Source organism: Aethalodelphis obliquidens, unplaced genomic scaffold (genome assembly GCF_003676395.1).
Source record: "Aethalodelphis obliquidens isolate GAN/ISIS:26980383/991018 unplaced genomic scaffold, ASM367639v1 scaffold53, whole genome shotgun sequence".
NCBI lineage: Eukaryota > Metazoa > Chordata > Mammalia > Artiodactyla > Delphinidae > Aethalodelphis > Aethalodelphis obliquidens.
The window spans coordinates 5,629,900-5,653,704 of NW_020837997.1; the positions used below are offsets into that span (position 1 = coordinate 5,629,900).

The 23,805-nt window shown below is 44.1% G+C and overlaps 1 long non-coding RNA gene and 1 pseudogene across 1 annotated transcript in view; both read right to left on the reverse strand.

Moving 5' to 3' along the window:
- Positions 1 to 23,805, reverse strand: part of LOC113608523 (uncharacterized) — a 54,618-nt gene that overhangs the window by 23,551 nt on the left and 7,262 nt on the right. The window contains exon 2 of the long non-coding RNA XR_003428352.1: positions 22,711 to 22,765. This is a non-coding gene — a long non-coding RNA (uncharacterized LOC113608523). The remainder of the gene's footprint in view (positions 1 to 22,710; positions 22,766 to 23,805) is intronic.
- Positions 12,391 to 12,551, reverse strand: LOC113609007 (uncharacterized; annotated as a pseudogene).

The following is a 23,805-nucleotide window of genomic DNA, read 5'->3' on the forward strand; positions in this document are numbered from 1 at the left end:
AAAATAGATAGCTAGTGGGAAGCAGCCACATAGCACAGGGAGATCAGCTCGGTGCTTTGCGACCACCTAGAGGGGTGTAATAAGGAGGGTTGGAGGGAGACGCAAGAGGGAAGGGATATGGGAGAATAAGTATGCATACAGCTGATTCACTTTGTTATACAGAAGAAACCAACACAACACGGTAAAGCAATTATACTCCAATAAAGATGTTAAAAAAAAAAAAAGAAAAGGCAGGCAGAGGACATGGGTAGGGGTCTATTCTGGGAAGGCCTTATAGGGTCCTTCTCAGTTACAATTAGTCACCAGTACTAACAGTTGAAACAGCAAAGAGTTGGCCTCCAACCCACACCCCCCTTCCAAACCTAGAGTGCTTCCAGTTGGCTGGACCCAGTTCATCTCCAACATTCTAGCTGCAAGGGATTCTTTGAAAGGTCATGTTTTGCTGGCCAGTCTCTGCATTAGATATTAGAAGGGTGTTGGGATGGAGACTAAGTGTAAGTCCACCCATATCGACCTCCAGGCAGAAACTTCAAGACGCTTTCTGTTTTTGACATTTTCCAACTTGCACTGATTCCCATATAAACAAAAGCAGATGGCCCATAATCCTAACAACAGGTGTATTAGTCTGAGTTCCCCCAAGAGCACACTTGAAGACAATTATTTCAATGTGAGCAATTATTGGGGAGGTGATCCCAGGAAGCAGAGTGAAGAAATGTGGAATCAAGACGTAGAAGAGAAGTCAATAAAATGTGTGATACCAAACACTGTATTAATCAGTTATTGCTAAGTCCCAAAACTTAGCAACTTAACACACTTTTTAACCTAAGAGTTTCTAAGCGTCCCAAATCCGGGTTAGGAGGCAGGGATCGTTGGGGATAATCTTCGAGTCTGTCTTCCACAAGCACATCCCTACCCTTAGCAATGAGAGCTCAATCCTTCCAGAGCACTCTGAGAGACCATATAGCAGAGCCCTCAGAACTGACCCCCTGAGGAGTAAGGAAGTGGAATATCTATCCACCAATGCCTGTCCCACATTGTTTGAGGACCACTCCAAAGGCAATAATTTTATAGTATGTATTAGTCCTTTGGGGCATTACAACAAATTACCATAGACTGGGTGACTTATATAGAAATTTATTTCTCACAGTTCTAGAGGCTGGAAGTCCAAGGTCAGGGTGCCAGTATGGTCAGGCTCTGGTGAGACCCCTCTTCTGGGTTGTAGATACTGACTTCTCATTGTATGATCACTGGGCAGAAAGACAGCAAGAGAGCTCTCTGACCCCTTCTTACAAGGGGACTAATCTTATAGACAAGGACTCCACCCTCATACATAGCTATGTCCCAAGTCTCCACCTCCTAATATCATCACATTGGGAATTAGGATTTCAACATATGAATTTGGAATTAGGGAGGACATACATTCAGTCCACAACATCCACACAGGCTGAGGAGAATGGCCTTAGTGTAGTGAATTGAATGATGGTCTCCCAAAAGATATGCCCTAACCCCTAGAACCCGTGAATGTGACTTTATTTGGAAAAAGGGTCTTTTCAGATAATTAAGGATCTTGAGATGAGATCATCCTGGATTTAGGGTGGGCCCTACATCCAATGATTGGTGTCCTCCTAAGAAGAGGAGGTAACACATAGAGACACACATAGAGAAGAAGCCCACATGACAATGGAAATAGAGATTGGAATGATGTAGCTATAGGCCAAGAAATGCCAAGGACTGCTGGAAAACACCAGAAGCTACGAGAGCATGGCTTGTCCCTCAGAGCCTCCAGAAGAAACCAACACCACTGATACCTTGATTTTGGACACCTGGCTCCCAGAACTTACAGATTTCTGTTTTTAAAACCACTGTGGTCATTTGTTATGGCAACCCTAGGAAACTAATGCAGTTAGAGAGCTGAAGGCACTTGTGGTGTAAAAGGGAACTGTTTGCAAGTGACCTCCAAGACAGTAGCGGCACCAATAGTATCTGCTATAATAGAATATTTTTATTTTTATTTTTTTGTCTCTGGAAAATTGTTGCAAATGCAACCAAGAAATTATGAAGGTGACAGCACCTCTTTCCCTCGGGAAGCTGACATTGGCTATATTTCTGGCTACCTGTCATTTAACCTTCCATCTTCCTATGATCACCTTGATCTCCCTTTTATTTTTTTTAATTTATTTATTTTATTTATTATTTTTGGCTGCGTTGGGTCTTCATTTCTGCACACGGGCTTTTTAGTTGCGGTGAGCGGGGCCTACTCTTCCTTGCGGTGTGTGGGCTTCTCATTGCGGTGGCTTCTCTTGTTTCAGAGCATGGCCTCTAGGCTCACGGGCTTCAGAGTTGTGGCTCGTGGGCTTCAGTAGCTGTGGCTCGCGGGCTCTAGAGCACAGACTCAGTAGTTGTGGCGCACGGGCTTCATTGCTCCGTGGCATGTGGGATCTTCCCGGACCAGGGCTCGAACCCATGTCCCCTGCATTGGCAGGCGGATTCTTAACCACTGCACCACCAGGGAAGCCCTGATCTCCCTTTTATGGGGAAAATTCCCCACTGAGAATAGTCTTAGCATAATGGTTGTTCCAACACCAGCCTCCCCTCCTGGGGCAGGAATGGGACCCATGCTCAGTCAACATAAGGCTCATTGTTTTGACTCTTGGATGAGTGGCCCAGGGTCATTTGAAAGTGTTTGAAGGACAGTGGTAGGGTAGCATGTGGCCAGAGCTGTCTGCCAGCTCTATGACCTTGGCTCTAAATCCTCTTGCTGGCCCCCAAGGAGGAAGGCTCATCTAACACAGATGAGCTGAGGATGTAATTCCTATGAACTTTCTGTCCATCAAGAAAGTTCACCGACGTCCCGTGATAATACACAAGTGACCAGGAGAAGGGATGCACTGAGTCCTGCTGGGAACTTCCTCCCTCCCCACAACATGAAGTATTAGCTGGGTAGAAAGAAGAGGAAATCTGAACAGAACTGTGTTCCCAGACCTGGGCAAACTTGCTGTGCCCAACTCCTGTCTCTGGGGCCACTGTCTCTAGGTGACTGGGAGATGTTAAGGAAAATTCCATATGCCAATATTGACACCATTTCTCAGCCCTTCACTCTCAATGTGGGTTCTAATCCAGTAATGTGGGGGCTTCTGCCATGGAATGCAATTGTCTTTGCTTGGGTTCCCCCAGAAGTAGATACTGACCCAAGGACTCGTGGGCAAATCATTTATTCTGGAGGCGAACCCAGGAAACACCAGTAGGTGTTCAGGGATATGTGAAAGAAAGGGGAGGGCACCCGATACTGGTGCACAGATGAGCAGGTTTCCGCTGTAGGCAACTCTGGCCCAGCCCTGCTAGGAAACTCTGGGGGACTGCATTGGACATGCCCCTCAGAGTCATCCCACCTGAGGGCAGAGGGAACTGGGGTATTGATCCACCAGTTCCCATCAGTTGTTAGTTGACGGCTGCTGATGGTGACAGGGGTGGAGATGTAGCTGTTAGCTGTTCATTCCCAGGCACTTCTAACCTGCTGTGCAGGCTTTGGCAACTTTAGAGAAGCCTGTTGGGCAAAAGATACAGACACTAGCGGCTGGGAGTATCTACCAAAGGTTACGGCCATTCATCTTTAGCATCAGCAATTCATAACCCTCACAGTGTCCACTAGACCTCCAGAGAGCCCTCAGTTTCAGCCCTTTCTCCAAGTCTATCTCTACAGCTGTTAGTCAATTTTGTGAGCCTCTGATATTATTTCCATAAAACTCATCCTTTAAAGCTAGTATGCACAGGATCCATTTCTGTTGCATGCAGACAAAAACTCTGACTGCTGTTCCCTGCCCTCCTACATTTGGAGTGAAATAATCTGTAAATAACATAACTGGGCATGTAAAAACTTTTTTCCCAAAGATAATTTTCAAAGTAACACTAAGGAAATTAAAGGAAAAATATTTGTCCAGATTTCAGGGGCACCGCACATACTCAGGTTAATAGTCTCTGTTGAACTGCTACCACCCTGGTCCAGCCTCCACCATCTCCTACCCTGTCTAGTACAGTTGCCTCCTCTCTGGTCTCTGGGTTTCCACCCTCACTCCTCCCATCCCTATCTCCTCCCCACAAGCAGCCAGAGGGCGCTTGTAAGAACTTAAGTTAGATCATGTCCCTCCTCTGCTCAGAACCCTTCATGGCTCCCACCTCACTCAGAGCAAAAGCCAAAGTCCATCTTGTAGCCCACAAGGCCCTGCCTCATCATCTCCCTGCCTTCACCTCCTCCACTGCTCCCCTCGTTCACTCTGATCCAGGTTCCTCGCTATTCCACAAACGTGCCATGCCTGGTCCAGCCTCAGGGCCTTTGCACTTTCTGTTCCTTCTTCCTGGAATGCTCTTTCCCAGGTAACCGTGGGGATTGCTTCTTCACTTCCTTTAATTCCTTCAAAGTCATTGAGACCATCCCAAACCATCTGATCTAAAATTGCAAACAACCCTGTTTTAAAATGTAGATTTTATTATCATTCAGGTATGATTTTATATCATTCAGGTATCAGGCCAACAGATCAAGAGAGGACTGCCATGGAAAAGACACAGTTCCCAGCAGGAGGGAAGGCACACCGTGCCTTGAAGAGCCACCCAGAGAAGCACCAGGATTGGTCAGGAGGCAGGGGGAGCAAGGGGAAACATGGTGGTTTCATTGTGGTTTCTGCAGAAAGGAATGGGTGAGGCACAGTGAGCAGGCTTAGGCATGACTCGTCTGGATAATTTCAGTGGGTTCTGGGCATAGGAACTGTCCTTAGTTGTCTGGGATCTGGCTCTGGAATGATTAGGATAGGTAGATAGTGGCCCAGAGTGTTGGAACTGATAAAAAGAGGTGATTGGGGTGTGGAATCTGGATTGAAGTCCTTTACTAGCTCTAAGCATTGGCTAACCCTGGGAGGGACGGTCTTTTGAGACTCAACCAGGCCCCAGATGTCAAAGCATCAGAAACATGGTTAACGCAGAACCCCACGCCAGCACTCCATTCCCTTTTACTGCATGGTTTTTCTCCACAACAATGAACAATCCGTGACATACTGTGCAGTTTACTTCTTTACTTTGTTGACTGACTCCCAGACTGGGTGTCAGCCCCAGGAAGCACAAACATTTGTCTGTTTTAGTAGTCCCCGTTCTAACGCCAGCACCTAGGACAGCACCTGTCACAGTGAATTGTATGAATGAACTGATCAATATACTCCAGGAGTTATGGAATGATTACTCTTCAGCAGTTGGTAGTGAAAGTCCAGAGCCTGTATAGAATCTTAGTGGTTTCCCTGATTTGACCCTCAAACGCTGTGTCTCTTTGCATCCCCAGCAGAGCAGGAAATCTGCCTAGTATTCACAATCCAGTAATGGGGGAAACTGTATCCTGTGAACATCCACTTCTCAAACTTGATCCGTTCACAGGAGTGGGCATCTCTAGCTGGGTGATGCCCCTAGTTCTGAGCCAGAGGAAGGGGATGCTCCTCCCTGGAGGTGACTCTCGGTCACATTTTTCCTTCACCCCCTCCTCTGTCCTAAAAATAACCAGGATGCTGGAAGCTGTTGAGGCTGCATTGAGCTATTTTTAACCTTAGGATCTAGGCTGTGACCAGGCTGGACTTAGCTGCAGCAAAAACATGTCAGTGGAGAAGGCTCACCTCAGAGAATATTTTGAGCATCCTTATAACGTGCAAGTTACAATATCTGATTTAGTAGATGGTGTGAATTGAGAGTTATTGGGGAAGCAGCAGAAGAAAGAGTGAAATGAAAGAATTTATTCATTCATTCAGTGCCAGGCCTTTTTCTGGGTACTGGGAATACAGTAAGGAAAAAGCAGACAAAAATCTGTGCCCTGGAAATAAATGGGATGAGCTTAGAATATCTACTTGTGTCTGAAAGCAAGGAAAGGGCTTTTAAAGACTAAGGGTTCTGTCAAAAGAACACACAAACTAGCCTGAAGGGGCTCCCCCTGGTCAAAATTGGGATAAGATCCTACCCTGTTAGCCAAAATCCCATGTCATAAAAACCTTGCTTACAGATGTTAAATTCAATTTCTTACAGCTTCAATCAGAGCAATTAAATAAACAGACTGGGGGCTTCCCTGGTGGCGCAGTGGTTGAGAGTCCGCCTGCCGATACAGGGGACGCGGGATCGTGCCCCGGTCTGGGAAGATCCCACATGCCGCGGAGCGGCTGGGCCCGTGAGCCATGGCTGGTGAGCCTGCGCGTCCGGAGCCTGTGCTCCGCAACGGGAGAGGCCACAACAGTGAGAGGCCCGCGTACCGCAAAAAAAAAAAAAATGCGTGACAGGTAACTTTTAAAAATTGTGAATCACTATGCTGTACACCTGAAATGAATATAATATTGTGAATCAACTATACATTAATAAAAAAGAAAGTTCAAACTAAAAATAAAGACGTGTGTATGACTGGAAAACAGCTGGTAGGGCATCCCCACAGTTATCAGGGACCTAAGGGACTTCTAACTTTTCGCTCTCTTATTTTTGGCTTCCATCCTCATGGCCACAGAATGGGTGCTACACCTCCGGCCATCATACACATGCTCCATGCAATCTTAAGAGGTAAAGGGCTAGGGCATACCTGCCAACTGAGTCATCAACATTTGAGAGTTTACTAGAAGTTCCACTCAATAACTTTCATTCATATTTCATGAGGCCACTGCTATCTGCATTAAAGGTTAGGAAACGTGCTTTTAGCTGAGCACATTGTCACTCCCCGTAAATATGGGGAGTTCTGTTAGAGCAAAGAATAGGGGATATATACTGAGGATGCAACAAGCAAGCAATCTCTGACACAATAAGCATGCTGCATTTCCCTTCTTGCTTTTATTTCTTGCACAGGAATTCTGACCCATGGCCCCTTGCTCTTACCCTTCAGCGCATACCAGCCTGTCTTCCAAATACCAGAATGGAAGCTTTTGTTGCTGCTGAATCATGCTTTGCCACACACAAGCCACAGAATTAATAGCCTGGGGAGCAGCCCTCAACCAGTAACTGACAGGAATTGGTGGGTAAATACCTCAGCTCTCTCGCCCTTCAGTGGGACAGCTCTGAAGTGTACATGCCTTATGCTTTCTCCCATAGGTCCCCAAATAGACTTAAGCTCCAGTTGCTCCAGCAGGAAAACACACGAAACACGCCCTTCACTGTCTTCCTCCCCTTCCTCTCTCCTCCACTGGTGTTTCTGGGGGTCACCTCCCAAATAAATTATTTGACTTCAAATCCTTGTCTCAGGATCTGCTTTGAGAGGAGCTCAAACAAGAAAGAAAGAAAGAAAGAAAGAAAGGAAGGAAGGAAGAAAGAAAGAACCGATTCGAAAAGATACATGCACCCCAATGTTCATAGTAGCATTATTTACAAATGCCAAGATATGGAAGCAACCTAAGTGTCCATCAACAAACGAATGGATAAAGAAGATGTGATATAAAATGGAATACTACTCAGCCACAAAAAAGAATGAAATGTTGCCATTCACAACAATGTGCATGGACTTGGAGGGCATGCTAAGTGAAATAAGTCAGACAAAGACAAATACTGTATGATATCACTTATATGTGGAATCTAAAAAATAAAACTAGCTAGTGACTATAACAAAAAAGAAACACTCGCAGATATAGAGAAAAAACTAATGGTTACCAGTGGGGAGAGGGAAGTGGAGAGAGGGAAGACAGGGGTAGGGAATTAAGAGATACAAACTACTATGTATAAAATAAATAAGTTACAAAGATATAAAATACAACACAGGGAATCTAGCCAATATTTTATAATTATAAATGGAATACAACCTTTAAAAGTTGTGAATCACTATGTTGTACACCTGAACCTTATATAATAGTGTACATCAACTATACTGCAATTTTTAAAATTAAATTAAATTAAAAGATCAGGTCTTCCCTGTTGGTGCAGTGGTTAAGAATCCACCTGCCAATGCAGGGGACATGGGTTCAAGCCCTGGTCCAGGAGGATCCCACATGCCGCGGAGCAACTAAGCCCATGTGCCACAACTACTGAGCCTGCTCTCTAGAGCCCATAAGCCACAGCTATTGAGCCCACATGCCACAACTACTGAAGCCCATGTGCCTAGAGCCCGTGCACCACAACAAGAGAAGCCACCACAATGAGAAGCCTGCGCACCGCAACGAACGGTAGCCCCCGCTCGCCGCAGTTAGAGAAAGCCTGCATGCAGCAATGAAGACCCAACGCAGCCAAAAGTAAATAAATTAAATAAATAAATAAAGATCAGTGGCATGTCTACATGTCTGCTACAAAAGGGGAAAAGGTTTTGACCCCTTTTATTACCCTGGTAGTATCCAAACACTTCTCTTGCCATATCTAAGGTACTGAAAGTCACGTCTCTCTCTTTTCTCTAATAGAAAGAATAAACAGTGTTTGGTGTTCACCCATATGTTCTCCTCCATTTCCCAGACCCTCTTGCAGTTAGAACAGACCCATGTGACTCATTCTAGCCAACGGATTATCACTACCAGATGGAGGCAGTTAACAGCTGGTGTGCCCCCTCTATCCTTCTCTTCCCCTCCCAAGGTAGCTTTGGAAGCCTGTGAGAGATGGTGCTGGTGCAAAATGGAGGAAGGTTGGATCCCTGAGTCACTGCTTGGATGCAAGCCCTGCTAACCAGCTTCACAGGAATGAGAAACAGACTTGTGCTGGGCACAGCCACTAAAGTTTCCAGTTTGTTTGTTATCACCACTGAACGCAGCCTTACACTGACTAGTGAGCCTACTTTGTGGACAAAGGGAGAATTCTCAGGGAAATTTTGCAGACGTTACATGTCATTTTCCCCAGCTACAATTTGCATAATTCATTTTCCGAGAAGAATTCACAGACCTTAGTGAAGAACTAAGACCTATAGGCAGCAGTTTGCTGATCCCCTTTTCATGAGAGAGGAGAAATCATTTATTACATAGTGGATGCCATGGGGTCTCTTTAAAGGGGATAGAGCCAAGAGCCTCTCCTAGGAGTGAGGCACATAAATCAGTTCACCCATCTGGGCCTCAGTTTCCCCATTTGGAAGGCTGTATGGGAAAGTCTCTGCAATCCATTCTCCCATTTTAAAAACTTTCCTTGATTTTAATTTCAGTCTGAAAAAAATCTGGGGAAGGGGAGAAGAGAGGAAATTTGGAAATAATTACCCTCCGTATCGCAACCCCTGAAGATCACAAAAAGGTTATAGTGAGCATGGGAGCAAGAATTCTAAAGCTTCTCCACTCCTGGGGAACCTGCTATCCTAAATTTAAACTTGGCAGAGATGTTGGCAACATCCTCAGGCCTCTTTCTGCCAAGAAACTCACTGAAATTAACAAATGGCTTATTTGCTTATGTTTGGTCTGTCCTCAGTACAGGAACAGTTTTCCAGGCACATAACTGATGATATCCAAATTTACTTGCAGTTTTCTCCTCTCTGCAGTTGTGTCATGTCCTCAGTTTGAAAGGTCACGTTCATCAGATTGGAATATGAGAGGTTGGCATGCAGACATCTCATGTAAATGCCTGAATGCCTGAAGCAGGATAAGGAGGAAACAAACTTCTGCAGAAGAAAAATAATAACAGCTCAGGCACAGTCTTAGAGTTGTACATATATTAAATTTAGCAATATCCAACTTTTTTAACCACCTGAGCTCCTTTGCCGTATGTAATTTCTTTTGCCCAGACCATTCCAATAAATTTGTAACCCGTAATAATGAATTTATCATACAAAAATGCAAAAGGTGAAAATGGATGATCTAAAATAACACAAATTGTTAACACCCTGGTCTAAGCCTCCATCATTTCCCACATGGACCAGTGCTGTTGTTTCTGCCCAGGTCTCCTGGTTCCTGCCCTCACCCCTAATGGTCTGTTCCCCTTGCAGCAGCCAGAGGATGCCAGTGAGCACCTGAGTCCAGTCACTGGCCTCCCCTGCTCAGAACTTTGCACAGCTCCCACTTCATTGGGATAAAAGCCAAAGTCCTTCTCACATCCCCCAAAGCCCTGCACGGTCTGCCGCCAACAACTCCCTGCCCTCGCCTCCTCCCACTCTCCCCCTCACCTACTCCCTCCAACCACACTGACTTCTTTGCTGTTGCTCAAACATACTAGGCATGGTCCTACCTCAGGGCCTTTGAACTTGCTGTTCCCACTGCCTAGAAAGCTCCTTCCTCCCAGCTTCCTCATTCACCTGCAACAAGTTTACTCAGTTCTCACATTTCTAACCTACTTCTAACCCCCTGAAACTGCAACTCACTCCCCAGCACCCCCCGATCCACTTACCCTGTTCTATATTCTTTCTTCCATAGTATTTACCAACTTTTTCTTTTAGGAAATAACTTTTTATTTTATATTGGAATATAGTTGATTAACAATGTTGTGTTTCAGGTGTACAGCAAAATGATTCAGTCATACATATACATGTATCTATTCTTTTTCAAATTCTTTTCCCATTTAGGTTGTTATATAATATTGAGCAGAGTTCCCTGTACTATACAGTAGGTCCTTGTTGGTTATCCATTTTATTTATTTTTTATTTTTTTACTTTATTTTTGGCTGCATTGGGTCTTCATTGTGGTGCACAGTCTTCTCACTGCGCTGGCTTCTCTTGTTGCAGAGCACGGGCTCTAGGCGTGGGCTTCAGTAGTTGTGGCACATGGGCTCAGTAGTTGTGGCTCGCAGACTCAGTAGCTGTGGTGCATGGGCTTAGTTACTCCGCAGCATGTGGGATCTCCCCAGACCAGGAATCAAACCCGTGTCCCCTGCATTGGCAGGCAGATTCTTAACCACTGAGCCACCAGAGAAGTCCCTGGTTATCCATTTTAAAAATAGCAGTGTGTACATGTCAATTCCATGCTCCCTAACTATCCCTCCCCTCACCCCACCCCTCCCCTCCCCCGCCGCCGTAACCATAAGTTCATTCTCTAAGTCTTTGAGTCTGTTTCTGTTTTGTAAATAAGTTCATTTGTATCATTTTTTTTATATTCCGTATATAAGCAATATCATACGATATTTCACTTTCTCTGTCTAATTTCACTTAGTATGATAATCTCTAGTTCCATCCATGTTGCTGCAAATGGCATTATTTCATTCTTTTTAATAGCTGAGTAATATTCCATTGTATATAGGTACCACATCTTCTTTATCCATTCCTCTGTCGATGGCCATTTAGGTTGCTTCCATGTCTTGGCTATTGTAAACAGTACTGCAATGAACATTGGGGTGCATGTATCCTTTTGGACCACGTTTTACCACCTTTTAACATACTTTATGTCTCAGGAGGTTTTAATATTTATTTATTTACTTTGGCTGTACCGGGTCTTAGTTGTGACATGTGGGATCTAGTTCCCTGACCAATCTAGTTCCCCTGCACTGGGGGCATGGAGTCTTAACCACTGGACCACCAGGGAAGTCTCTATGTCTCGTGTTTATTATCCACCACCCTCCACTCGAATTGAAACCCCTTGAGGATGGGAGCTTTGTTTATTCACTCCTGTAGCTCAGACATCTAGAAAGTACCTGGCCCATAGTAGGTACACAGTACATATTATTGAAGGAACGGATAAATGAACAAATGAATGACTTGCTTTACAATATCTGACTTATGGAAATTTTGGAATATCTCAGTGTTGACTTTTTAATAGGTTTTGATTTTCTTCTTCCTCCCTATTGTTTCCTGTTTGAGTTCAAATCCCATCCTCGGTCCTCTAGAATACTCTCCACCCACAGGCATACAGCCCCCATGCTCCAACCTTCTGTATTTTTTGTTTGTTTTTTTTTTTTAGAAACTGTTTATTTTCCGTCAACCTACTTCCATTTTAAGAGTTTGTGGAAGAGCAGCTTAAGACCACTCAGTGGTTGTTCCTACCCATTCAGTGGCCTGAGCAGTGGGAGCTGCAGACCAGTCTTCAGTGGCAGGCTGAGCACTCCAGTCAGTGGGGAACTGCTGAATGGGCACACAGGGCAGCTGCACACCTTCGGACCAGTCCACCACCTCAGGCTGAGTAGCAGTGAACTCAGGAGCTGGAGCAGTCCATTCACCCTGAAAGTCCTCCTTGGTCACAGCTTTCTCAGCTGCCGCCAGCTCTTCCTTTTCAGTCTCTTCAGGATCTCTGTAGAAGTAGAGATCACGCATGACCTCCCATGGATGTTCACGGGAGATGGTGCCACGCATGCGCAGAACTTCCTGGGCAAGCGTCCACCACATCAGACCCACTGAGTGAGCTCCCTTTTTAGGATCGTACAGCAGGATACACCAAGTTAGTCTGAAAACAGAAAGGCTAAATAATTCCTGAGAGGTCCAAGATTAAGAAATCATGGAGAAAAGCAGAAGAAAACACAGGTCATCTTTAAAATGTTTTCATCTCTCCTTAAAGCTTTCGTACATTAAGATCATACATTTGTAGCAAGTATTACTATCAAACTCCACTCATTGGGCCAGAGACCCTTGTGGTGTTAGCGAAAAACTTGCCCCTCATGTAGAACACTACCTACACTTGTGAGTTCATCGGCCAGTGGCTGTATTTTTACTAAACCTGAATCTCATGGAATAGTACCAACACCTGGGCCTTTCTGGGGGCATGACAGCTCTGTAGGTTTCATATAAACAGAGATCGGGGTTTCTCAACCTCTGCACAGTTGGGTCCAGATCCTTCTTTGCAGTGGGGGCCGTCCTGCGCATTATAGGAAGTTCACAAGCATCCCTGGCCTCCACCCACTAGATGGCAGTAGCCCCCTCTGACCCCATTCATGACCATTAAAAATGTCTCCAGCTTTATTAAACTCTCCAAGGAGAAAAGGCACCCCAGGTCAAGAATCACTGGGTTAAATGTTCCTCGCAGATTACCAAACCCACAATCCAATAAACTTCCCAGATAGTGCTCTTCGGGTTCATTGTTAAGCTAGCACCATTTTCTTTTTATCCATGTGAGACAAAATCCAAGTGCACACTAGAGCCAAAAAGTCCCCAGCCATACCCAGAGGTGAGCACAACACCACTTCCACAACTTTCGCACCAAAATGGCATTAATCAGGAGGAAACATCAGATAAAGCCAAACTGAGGGGCATTCTACAAAGTACTCAACCTGTGCTGTTGAAAAGAATCAGGGTCATGTACAGCGTGGTGACAAAAGGTAACAATACTGTATTATATATTTGAAAATAAGATCTAAGGGAGTAGAGTGGATGTATGTATACATATGACTGATCACTTTACTGTACAGCAAGAAACTAGCACAACATTGTAAAGCAACCATACTCCAATAAAAATTAATTTTAAAAAAAGAGCTTATGGGGCTTGCCTGGTGGCGCAGTGGTTGAGAGTCCGCCTGCCGATGCAGGGGACACGGGTTCGTGCCCCGGACCGGGAAGATCCCACACGCCGCGGAGAAGCTGGGCCCGTGAGCCATGGCCACTGAGCCTGCGCATCCGGAGCCTGTGCTCCGCAACGGGAGGGGCCACAACAGTGAGAGGCCCGCGTACCGAAAAAAAAAAAAAAAGAGCTTATGTCCCTGGTAATGGTCTGTCCTATTGATAACCTCGGACCACTATCAGTGTTAACATAGATTAAAATATTCTATTGAAATTCTTGATTTTATCTGTCATTTAACAATTGAGGGATTTACTACTTGCAAGGCACTGTGATGGGGTATGGGGAATGATTATAATATTTGCTGAGCACACACTGTATGCCAGACACTAGACAAAGCCTTTTCTGTGGGTTATTTTGTTCAATCCTTACAATAATCTTGTGAGGTAGCAGCTGTCCCACCTCTCCTCACTACATATTACAAATAGAGAAAATGAGATGCGAAGAAGTTAAAGCTAATTTTTTTTTAATTTTAAGTAAAAAAAAAAAAAATCTTAGGGAGCAGATCTGAAAAGTTGTCTTCACAATAAAAAGATTTTTGAACTATGTGCAATGATAAATGTTAACTAAACTTACTATGGTAATCATTTCACGATACATACATATGTCAATAAACAAGGACCTACTGTCTAACACAGGGAACTATACTCAATATTTTGTAACAACCCATAAGGGAAAAGAATCTGAAAAATACACATATATGTGTGTATACATAAATATGTATATATGTATAACTGAATCACTATGCTGTATACCTGAAACTAACACGACATTGTAAATCAACTATACTTCAAAAGAATAAAATATATATATATATATATACATATATCAAATCATCATGTTGTACACCTGAAACTTACACAATGTTATATGTCAATGAAACTGTGAAAAATAATACATGTGTAAATGTATATACATATACATATAAAGACAGACAGAGACATAGGGAGGTGAAAATAACATGGAAAATGTTAATAATTGGAGAGTCTAGGTGACGTGTTTGTGGATGTTCATTGTACCGTTCTTGTAATTTTTCTATAGGTTTGAACATTTTCAAAATAAAATGTGAGAAGAACAAGTTACCTAGTCTATTGCCAAAATTTTAATTAATTCAAGTATGGAATCTGGGTATCAAAATGCCCCCCATGTTAGAGCTTAATAAAGGATATAGAGGAAGAATATTGGAGATTTTCAGAAAATACTTGGTTAGCAATACACATTCGCCATCGATGATGTACATTTTCCAATCTCTACCCACAAGCAAATTGTGTTGTCCAGATTAAAGAGCCATTTTTCTCCTCTGAAAGTAGGAATGCTTTCAAGATTTGCATAAACCATTTCAGGGCCAGGGAACCTTAGGATAGATGCGAATCTTGGAATGTGGGTTGTTAGAATATTTTGAAGCTGGTGAGAAAAAAAAGACAGAATATCTGCAAGACAAAATAGGCATCTGCAACTCCCGGTCAACACAAAGATAAGTAGAAACGTCTCTGCCCTTGTGGGAACAGATTGAGTGGAAGGAGTTGATGGGTGTGAAGGCGATGCTGTCAAAATCCCGAAATAAAGATGTTCAAAACGCCCTTTCACAGCATGTCAGACAAATGCCGCGTGGGGACCTCGACATCCCACAGTGATGGAATGTCAAGCAGAGATTTTGAGAAAATGAGAGAGTGCGGAAGCAATGCATGAAAACATACCCTTTTCCTCTCTTTCCAAATCTGGGTCAAAGTGCCCAGCTGTGGAACCAGGACGGTTTCTCTGCTGTCTGGGAAGCAACACCACCTTATCCAAGTCTATCAGGGTGCCAGAAGAGTTGGGCTTCCTATTATTAATTGATTTGTTTGATATACATTCATGGAGTGCTTACGTTCTAGGTGCTATGCTAAGCTTCGGAAAACACAGAGGATTCTGCCAGTTCCTGCCCTTGGAAGCTTGTAGTACAGTGAGGAGTACAAGAGAAGTAGTAACAAGAGTAAATAGTAACAAAGAGAAGTAGTAACGAGTGTGGTAGATTGAATTACTCGTCCCATTTCTTTACCCCTCCCCAAACCATACCCTGCACCATGGGACTTTACTGTCGTTCTCACGAGAGGTAGAATCCCTGCCCCTTGTGTTTTAAAATAGTGCATTTTAGGGGGAATTCCCTGGCCGTTCAGTGGTTAGGACCCTGTGCGTTCACTGCCATGGTCCGAGGTTTGATCCCTGGTTGGGGAACTAAGATCCCGCAAGCTGCCCAGCGAGGCAAAATAAATAAAATAAAACAACAAAATAAAAATGTATTTTAGAAAGCTTGACTTAGAGTAAGACCAATAGATCAGGAGATGATTTCCATTGAAAAGATAGTTTATTACTCCAAGTTCCCATAAGGAGGGGTTCATGACAAGCCATGTGAGGCCACACACGGATGCACCAGGGTCAGCCAGAGGAAGAGGGAAGGGGGAAGTGTGGGTAGGAGACTTTATTGTGTTTCCCTTAGGAGGAAACAGGTAAGGCTGGGTACACAGACTTGGGATTGGCTAGTTTGAGTACTTTCAGCAGTCTCTGGGCATAGATGCTGCCCCTAGTTGTCCAATACCTGGACTTGAGTTGATTAGGTCAGGTGGATAGTGGCCCTGAGTGCAAGAGCCCAATAAAAGAGGTGGTCGGAGTGTGAACTCAGGATTGCCCGGTTTGCACGTGAAAGGTACATTCATAGGCAAGTTGTTTATTATCTCTAGGAAATGACTAACCCTAGGAGGGGCAGTATCTGCAGGGTCAGCAAGACCCCAGATGTCAAAGCATCAGAATACAGAAAAAAAAAAAAAAAGAAGACATAGTTAATACACGTTGATACTGGGTCATATGCCCTGCTTTGGTCAATGGAATGTAGTGGAAGAATCACTATGACCTTTACAAGCCTAGACCTCAAAAGACCTCATGTGTTTCCACTTGCCCTCTTGTCTCTGTCGTTACCAGGCAGAGAGCTTCCCCCGGGGAACAGCTACTTCTTTGGCTGAGGCCCCAGAATAAACACATACAGAGTAGAAGTGGACCTGGATGCAATCTGCAGAGAAGCTCGTGCATGAATCCAGGCGGGCCGGCTGATCCTCACATGTCTCAGCCAAGTCCCAGTCAACCCTCAGACGTGGAGGCAAGATTAAAAGATAGTTACTTTTGGAACATTCACCAAAGTAGCCCATATGCTAGGCTGGAAAGCAAGTCTCAATACATTTTGAAAGACTGAAATCATACAGAGTATGACCACAGTGGAATTAAACTGGAAATCAACAACAGAAAGATAACTAGAAAAGTCCCAAGTGTTTGGACATGTAACCACATAGCTCTAAATAACCTATAGATCAAAGGAAAAAATCACAGTGGAAATTAGAAAATATTTTTAACTGGATGAAAATGTATCATGTAAAAAGTTGTGGAATGCTGCTAAAGAAGTGATTAGAGAGAAATTAGCTTTGAATGCCTATATTTCAAAAGAAGAACGTTTAAAACATCGTCATTTCAAGATACTGAGTATTGGGGGGTTCTTTTCTTATGCAGCAATAGGTGACTACTACAATAACTAGCATCCACAGTGTATACTAAATATCTTATAGGGACTTCCCTGGTGGTCCAGTGGCTAAGACTTTTTGCTCTCAATGCAGGGGGCCTGGGTTTGATCCCTGGTCAGAGAAATAGATCCCACATGTTGCAACTAAGAGTTCACATGCTGCAACTAAAGATCCCACATGTTGCAACTAAAAGATCCCACATGCTGCAAGTAAAAGATCCCGCATGCTACAACTAAAGATCCTACATGCCACAACTAAAAGACCCTGCAGGCCGCAACTAAAGATCCCACATGCTGCAATGAAGATCCCATGTGCCGTAACCCAGACCCAGCCCAGCCAAATAAATTAATTAAATAAATAAATATTTTTAAATAAATACCTTATAAATAATATATCCATATTTTTATATTATATCTAAACATATTTATATATTTATATAAATTTATTAAAACTTTATAAGTGTAATAGGAGGAAGATACTATTATTTTCTCCTTTTTTAGATGTATGTAAGCAGAGTCACAGAGTTTATGTAAATAGCTAATAAGAAACAAAAGCAGGATTCCAATTCAGGCAGACTGACTCTGGAGTCTAGGTTCTTAGCCACTTTGCTGTACTGCCCTTAGAGGAGAAAGCTAATTATTACCACATTGTGATAAGTACTATTAATTCACAGAGGTGGGAGGGGCCTAACTCAAAGGATAAGAAAAAAACTTCTGGAAAGAAGTGATGCTTGAACTGAGCATTGAGTACAAAAGGAATTACATAGATGACTAAGAGACAGTCAAGACTGATGGAAAAGTTGTGTAAAGGCCCACAGCCATGAAGAACACAGCACAGATTTGGCTGTGGCTTGCCCTTAGGGTAGGCATGAGTGGCAGCAGGAAGTGAAGTTGAAGAGCTAATCCAGACCCAATCAAGAAAGGTCTTGCAGGGCTTCCCTGGTGGCGCAGTGGTTGGGGGTCCGCCTGCCGATGCAGGAGACGCGGGTTCGTGCCCCGGTCCGGGAAGATCCCACATGCCGCGGAGGGGCTGGGCCCGTGAGCCATGGTCGCTGAGCCTGCGCATCCGGAGCCTGTGCTCCGCAGCGGGAGAGGCCACAACAGGGAGAGGCCCGCATACCACAAAAAAAAAAAAAAAGAAAGAAAGGTCTTGCTAAGAGATGAATGGATACAGAAAATGTGATATATATATATCACATATATGTATATACATACACACACAATAGAATATTACTCAGCCATAAAAAAGAAGGAAATAATGCCATTTGCAGCAACATGGATGGAACTAGAGATTATCATACTAAGTGAAATAAGTCAGAAAGAGAAAGACAAATATCATATGATATCACTTATACATGGAATCTTAAAGAAATGATACAAATGAACTTATTTACAAAACAGAAGTGCAGCATGGTCAAAAGAAAACAACAACAACAACAAGACAGTATTCGGGACTTCCCTCATGGCACAGTGGTTAAGAATCTGACTGCCAGGCTTCCCTGGTGGCGCAGTGGTTGGGAGTCCGCCTGCCGATGCAGGGGACACGGGTTCATGCCCCGGTCTGGGAAGATCCCACATGCCGCGGAGCGGCTGGGCCCGTGAGCCAGCCAATGCAGGGGACACGTGTTTGATCCCTGGTCTGGGAAGATCCTACATGCCGCAGAGCAACTAAGCCTGTGTGCCACAACTACTGAAGCCCACGTGCCCTAGAGCCCACACACCACAACTACTGAGCCCGCATGCTGCAACGACTGAAGCCCGCATGCTTAGAGCCCATGCTCTGCAACAAGAGAAGCCACCACAATAAGAAGCCCACGCACGGCAACGAAGAGTAGCCCCTGATTGCTGCAACTAGAGAGAAAGCCTGCGCCCAGCAATGAAGACCCAACACAGCCAAAAAAAACAAAAAGCAAAAAACAAACAAACAAAAACAGAAGTAAACACAGACATAGAAAACAAACGTATGGTTACCAAAGTGGAAAGGTCAGGGGAGGGGATAAATTGGGAATTTGGGATTAACAGATACACACTACTATATATAAAATAGAGGGACTTCCGTGGTGGCACATTGGTTAAGAATCCATCTGCCAGTCCAGGGGACACAGGTTTGAGCCCTGGTCCGGGAAGATCCCACAAGCTACAGAGCAACTAAGCCCATGAGCCACAACTACTGAGTCCACGTGCCACAACTACTGAAGCCCATGTGCCTAGAGCCTGTGCTCCACAACAAGAGAAGCCACAACAATGAGAAGCCCACAGACCGCAACGAAGAGTAACCCCCACTCGCCACAACTAGAGAAAGCCCATGCGCAGCAACAAAGACCCAATGCAGCCATAAATAAATTTATTTTATTTTTTAGTTGTTTTTTAAAAATTTATAAGGTTTAACCTTATTTCTGGATGTACCTTTGGAAGGGGGAGGGGGAGGAGGGAAGAGGAAGGGAGCAGAGGGTTGGGGGGAGGGGAGGGAGGGAGGGGGAGGGGAGGAAAGCTCTTCAAATATATATAGATATAGATGTATGTAGCTATATAGAGAAAGAAATGGAGATGGAGGTAGATAGATAGAGAAATAGATACATAGATAGCTACATAGTTAGATAACTAGATACACAGATAGATACATAGATAAATATTGGGTTGGCCAAAAATTTCCTTTGGTTTTTAAGTAAAAATAAGTCACCAAGAACTTTATTGAACAATGTATTCACCATTTTGTTCCACTACCTTCTGCCAATTTTCAGACAACTCCAAAATTCCATCTTCCCAAAACTTTTTATCTTTTTGAGCAAAGAACTGTTCCAGGTGCCTTTTATAGTCTTCCAGGGAATTGAAATTTTTTCCATTAAAAGAATTTTATAAAGACTGAAATAAATGGAAACAGATACACGGATAGACACACAGATACATAGATAGATGACAGACAGAAGTTCTATTGGTTCTGTTTCACTGGAGAACCCTAATACGAAGCCTATCCTAATACAGGATGACCTCAACTTAACTATTTACATTGCAAAGACTTTATTTCCAAATAAAGTCACATTCTGAGGTTCCAGGTGGACATGACTTTTGAGGGGACACTACTCAACCCTGCACAGATAGTAAATTGAAAACCCAAGGCAGACACTTTTTTGCCCCATGTCCCATGCCCTTAGCCCACCTCTGATTTCAACACAGAAGCGGCATAAGTTCTGTGCATCCACAATGCCTCCCACCTCAAGTACACTCCATGATAACTCCTTTTGCTGCCTCAGAGATTTTCTTAAGCTACAGAAGGCTCCTCTGAGTGCAGGTGCAGCCCAGGAGTACAGGGGAGATTAAGCCCACAGGAGGAAACTCTGAGCCCATGGAGAAACGGAGTCAGTGGATGAATGTCCCAAACTCCCTCCTACACAGGGCCCATATTGAGGTGTATTCTTCACCATGTGCCCGCAGTGATAACCAGCTCAACAATGCAACCTTTATTGGGGTTCCCTTCTTACTTGTCTCCCTCTCCCAGCTTCTCTGCTACTACTTCCTGAAGCCACTTTCCAAATAAACTATCAGAAAAACAAAACTAAGACACAATGGCAGAGAACACGTTTAAAGACGAAGAGTGGTCATGATGTCAAATGCTACAGACAGACCACAAATTATAGTCACAGTGAGACAAAAAAAGAAGAATTGGGATTTGGGGAAAAGAAAGCCATTTCAAATCACTAACTCATCCCAGGGCAAAAGGAGAAGTATTTGGTTCTATTCTGAAAATAGTTAATTAAAAGTTATAGAGAAAGGGGCTTCCCTGGTGGCGCAGTGGTTGAGAGTCCGCCTGCCGATGCAGGGGACGCGGGTTCGTGCCCCGGTCCGGGAGGATCCCACATGCCGCGGAGCGGCTGGGCCCGTGGGCCATGGCCGCTGAGCCTGCGCGTCCGGAGCCTGTGCTCCGCAGCGGGAGAGACCACGACAGTGAGAGGCCCGCGTACCGAAAAAAAAAAAAAAAAAAAGTTATAGAGAAAGTAAATAAATGTTTCCCTCTATCTCTACCTGTCTTATTTCTCTTCTTCCAACTTGTGGGTAAAGGTATTGGAGATATTCAGAAGAGCAGAGTTGCTAAGAAGACATGAAAAAACTTGGAAAACCCTCCTGATATGAGTTCATACCTAGGGACCAACCCATAACACCTGTGCTCATTCTAAGAGCGGGAAGAAAAATACAATTTCTCATCTTAAAAATCCAGGTACATTATGCTAAGCAAAATAAGACAGACACAAAAGAACAAATGTTGCCTGATTCCACTTATATGAGGTCCCTAGAATAGTCAAGTTCATAGAGACAGAAAATAAAGTGGTGGCCGCCAGGGGCTGAGGGGAGGGGAAATAGGAAGTTACTGTTTCATGAGTACAGGGCTTCAGTTTGGGAGGATGAAAGCGTTCTGGAGATAGAGAGCGGTGACAGGTGCACGTGATGGTGGTGATGGGGATGGAGTGTACTTAATGTCACTGAACTGTATACTAAAAACGGCTTAAATGATATAGTTTATGTTATGCCTATTTTGCCACAATTTTTTTAATCCAGGGAGGCGATAATAATTGTTTCAGGCAAGAACCATCATTAGATACTAAAATTAGTGGTCAAAAGTTTGCTGAGAAATAGGATATTTGCAGAATCTCAAAGCATTCCCCCCACAAGACAGTGTTTCATTCCTTTTTATGGCTGAATAATTTTCTATTGTGTGGATACACAACGTTCATCTATTTACCCATTGATAGATATTTGGGTAGTTCCCTCCTTTCGGCAGTTATGAACAATGCTGCTATGAACATTTGTGTACAAGTTTTTGCTTCCAAAGTACCTCTTTCCAGTTCCTTGGGGTGTATACCTAGGAATGGAATTTCTTCTGCTATTTTGGCAACTTATTTTGTAAGGCTGACATTCTTTCCAAATGTTAGAAAAAAATTAATAATCAAAATCCAGGTAGGATTTGTGAATAAAGTCACATTCGTGGAGCAAATTAGACGGAAAGGGTAAATAAAAGAACTCTTTCGGAGACAACGTCTAATATCTGGGTACGGCGACAGATTTCCTGTACCCTCCTGTGGGTGTCATGCGCCAGAATGGGTAATGCAGTTCGAAGCCCAACTGGTGAGAACCACAGGGACTCCAAGCCTTTCAGACACATGCGATCCGAAGCATCCGCCAACGGAGTTCCAGGCAGCAGTGAGGCGAGCAAGTTGGAAGGACATAGCAGGAGAGAGTGCAAACGAAAAGCTGGATGAAGCGACTTACGACACAGTGTCCTTTACACCAATGATTTTGAGAGCCTCCGAGAAGCTGGAAATGTCCTACCTCTGGAAGCTAGTAGTGGTGACTTGGGTGTATACAAATGTAAAAATTCATCGAGCTGTGTGCTTAAGATTTATCCATTTATGGATCTAAGTTATAGCACCAGCAAGCCTTTCCTACCACTGCAACTGTTCCCACCCCCAGCTAGCTGCTCTTCTTCAGTTTCCAAGACTCTCTGTCCACACTTTAAATTTGCCATAATTATATATACCAAGGGTTGATGAGCCTTTTTTTCTTAAAGGACCAGGAAGTAAATATTTTCAGCTTTTCTGGTCAAATGGTCTCTTTCGAAATGACTCAGCTCTGCCCTTGTAGCATGAAAGTAACCATAGACAATAGGTAAACAAATGGGCATGTCTGTGTTCCAATAAAACTTTACTTACAAACACAGGTGGAGGGCCAGATTTGGCCCTGGGGCCATAGTTTGCCAGCCTCTGATACTTACCATGCCTGAATTGCTTCACCTCCTCTATCAAGTGTAACTACCTTGAGGCAAGGGCAAGTTTTTCCATCCCTGTAGCTTCACCATCTGGTCCAGCACCTGACACAAAATAAATGATTGTCCACAAACAAATCAGTGAGTGATTTAATTGATTGTTTACTCAGCTTGCACCTAAATGAGAAGTGGGGAAAAAGCAAAGTGGAGTAATATAAGGGCATGACAGAGGGTGCAGCCCCACACAAGGCATAAAAAAACCTTCCAAGTAACTCCAATATTATGGGGGTTCTGGCTATTACATTCAATTCATGATTACTGAGTACAGAATTTCCTTTAGAGTGATGAAAATATTCTGGAATTAGATAGAGGTGATGGTTGTGTTACCCAAAAACTGAGTTTGCCTCTTGGTAGGCTATTGAGCTAAAAGGCACAACAAAGCCAAAGATGGGAAGAAGGAAGGATTGATTACCTGCAGCAAGTAAGGGGAACACTGGGGATATTTCCCAAAGCAGTGTCTCCCCAAACAGCAATATTGGGGAGGTTTTAAGCTAAGGGTACGTGCGTATTCATGAAGGGGCTTGAGCAGAGGAGAGCTCAGCATAGAATTGGAGCAAAGGTCGACAGAGTCCAAGCTTTAGTTGCCTGAGTCGCGAGGGTCAACATCATCATGCCATCCTCCACCTGGGTGGGAGCTTTAGTTCCTGCAGAACTCAAAGACACGTATCAGGTTTTTGTGGGGTTTTTGCGGTACGCGGGCCTCTCACTGTTGTGGCCTCTCCCGTTGCGGAGCACAGGCTCCGGACGCGCAGGCTCAGCGGCCATGGCTCACGGGCCCAGCCGCTCCGCGGCATGTGGGATCTTCCCGGACCACGGCACGAACCCATGTCCCCTGCATCGGCAGGCGGACTCTCAACCACTGCGCCACCAGGGAAGCCCTCAGGTTTTTATGTATACCCTCGAGGAGGAACTAGGACTCTGTTCTATCACCGAACTATTGTTTCTTGACTGCTTTTCCTGTGTTCCTGCATTCCCTCACTTCCCTGAAGATCACTGATTACTGAGACGTGTTCAAGGGGCAAGCACTGTGTCCAGGTTTAGATCACAAAATGGCTTAGGCCGGAAATGGCTTCACATGTCAGGAA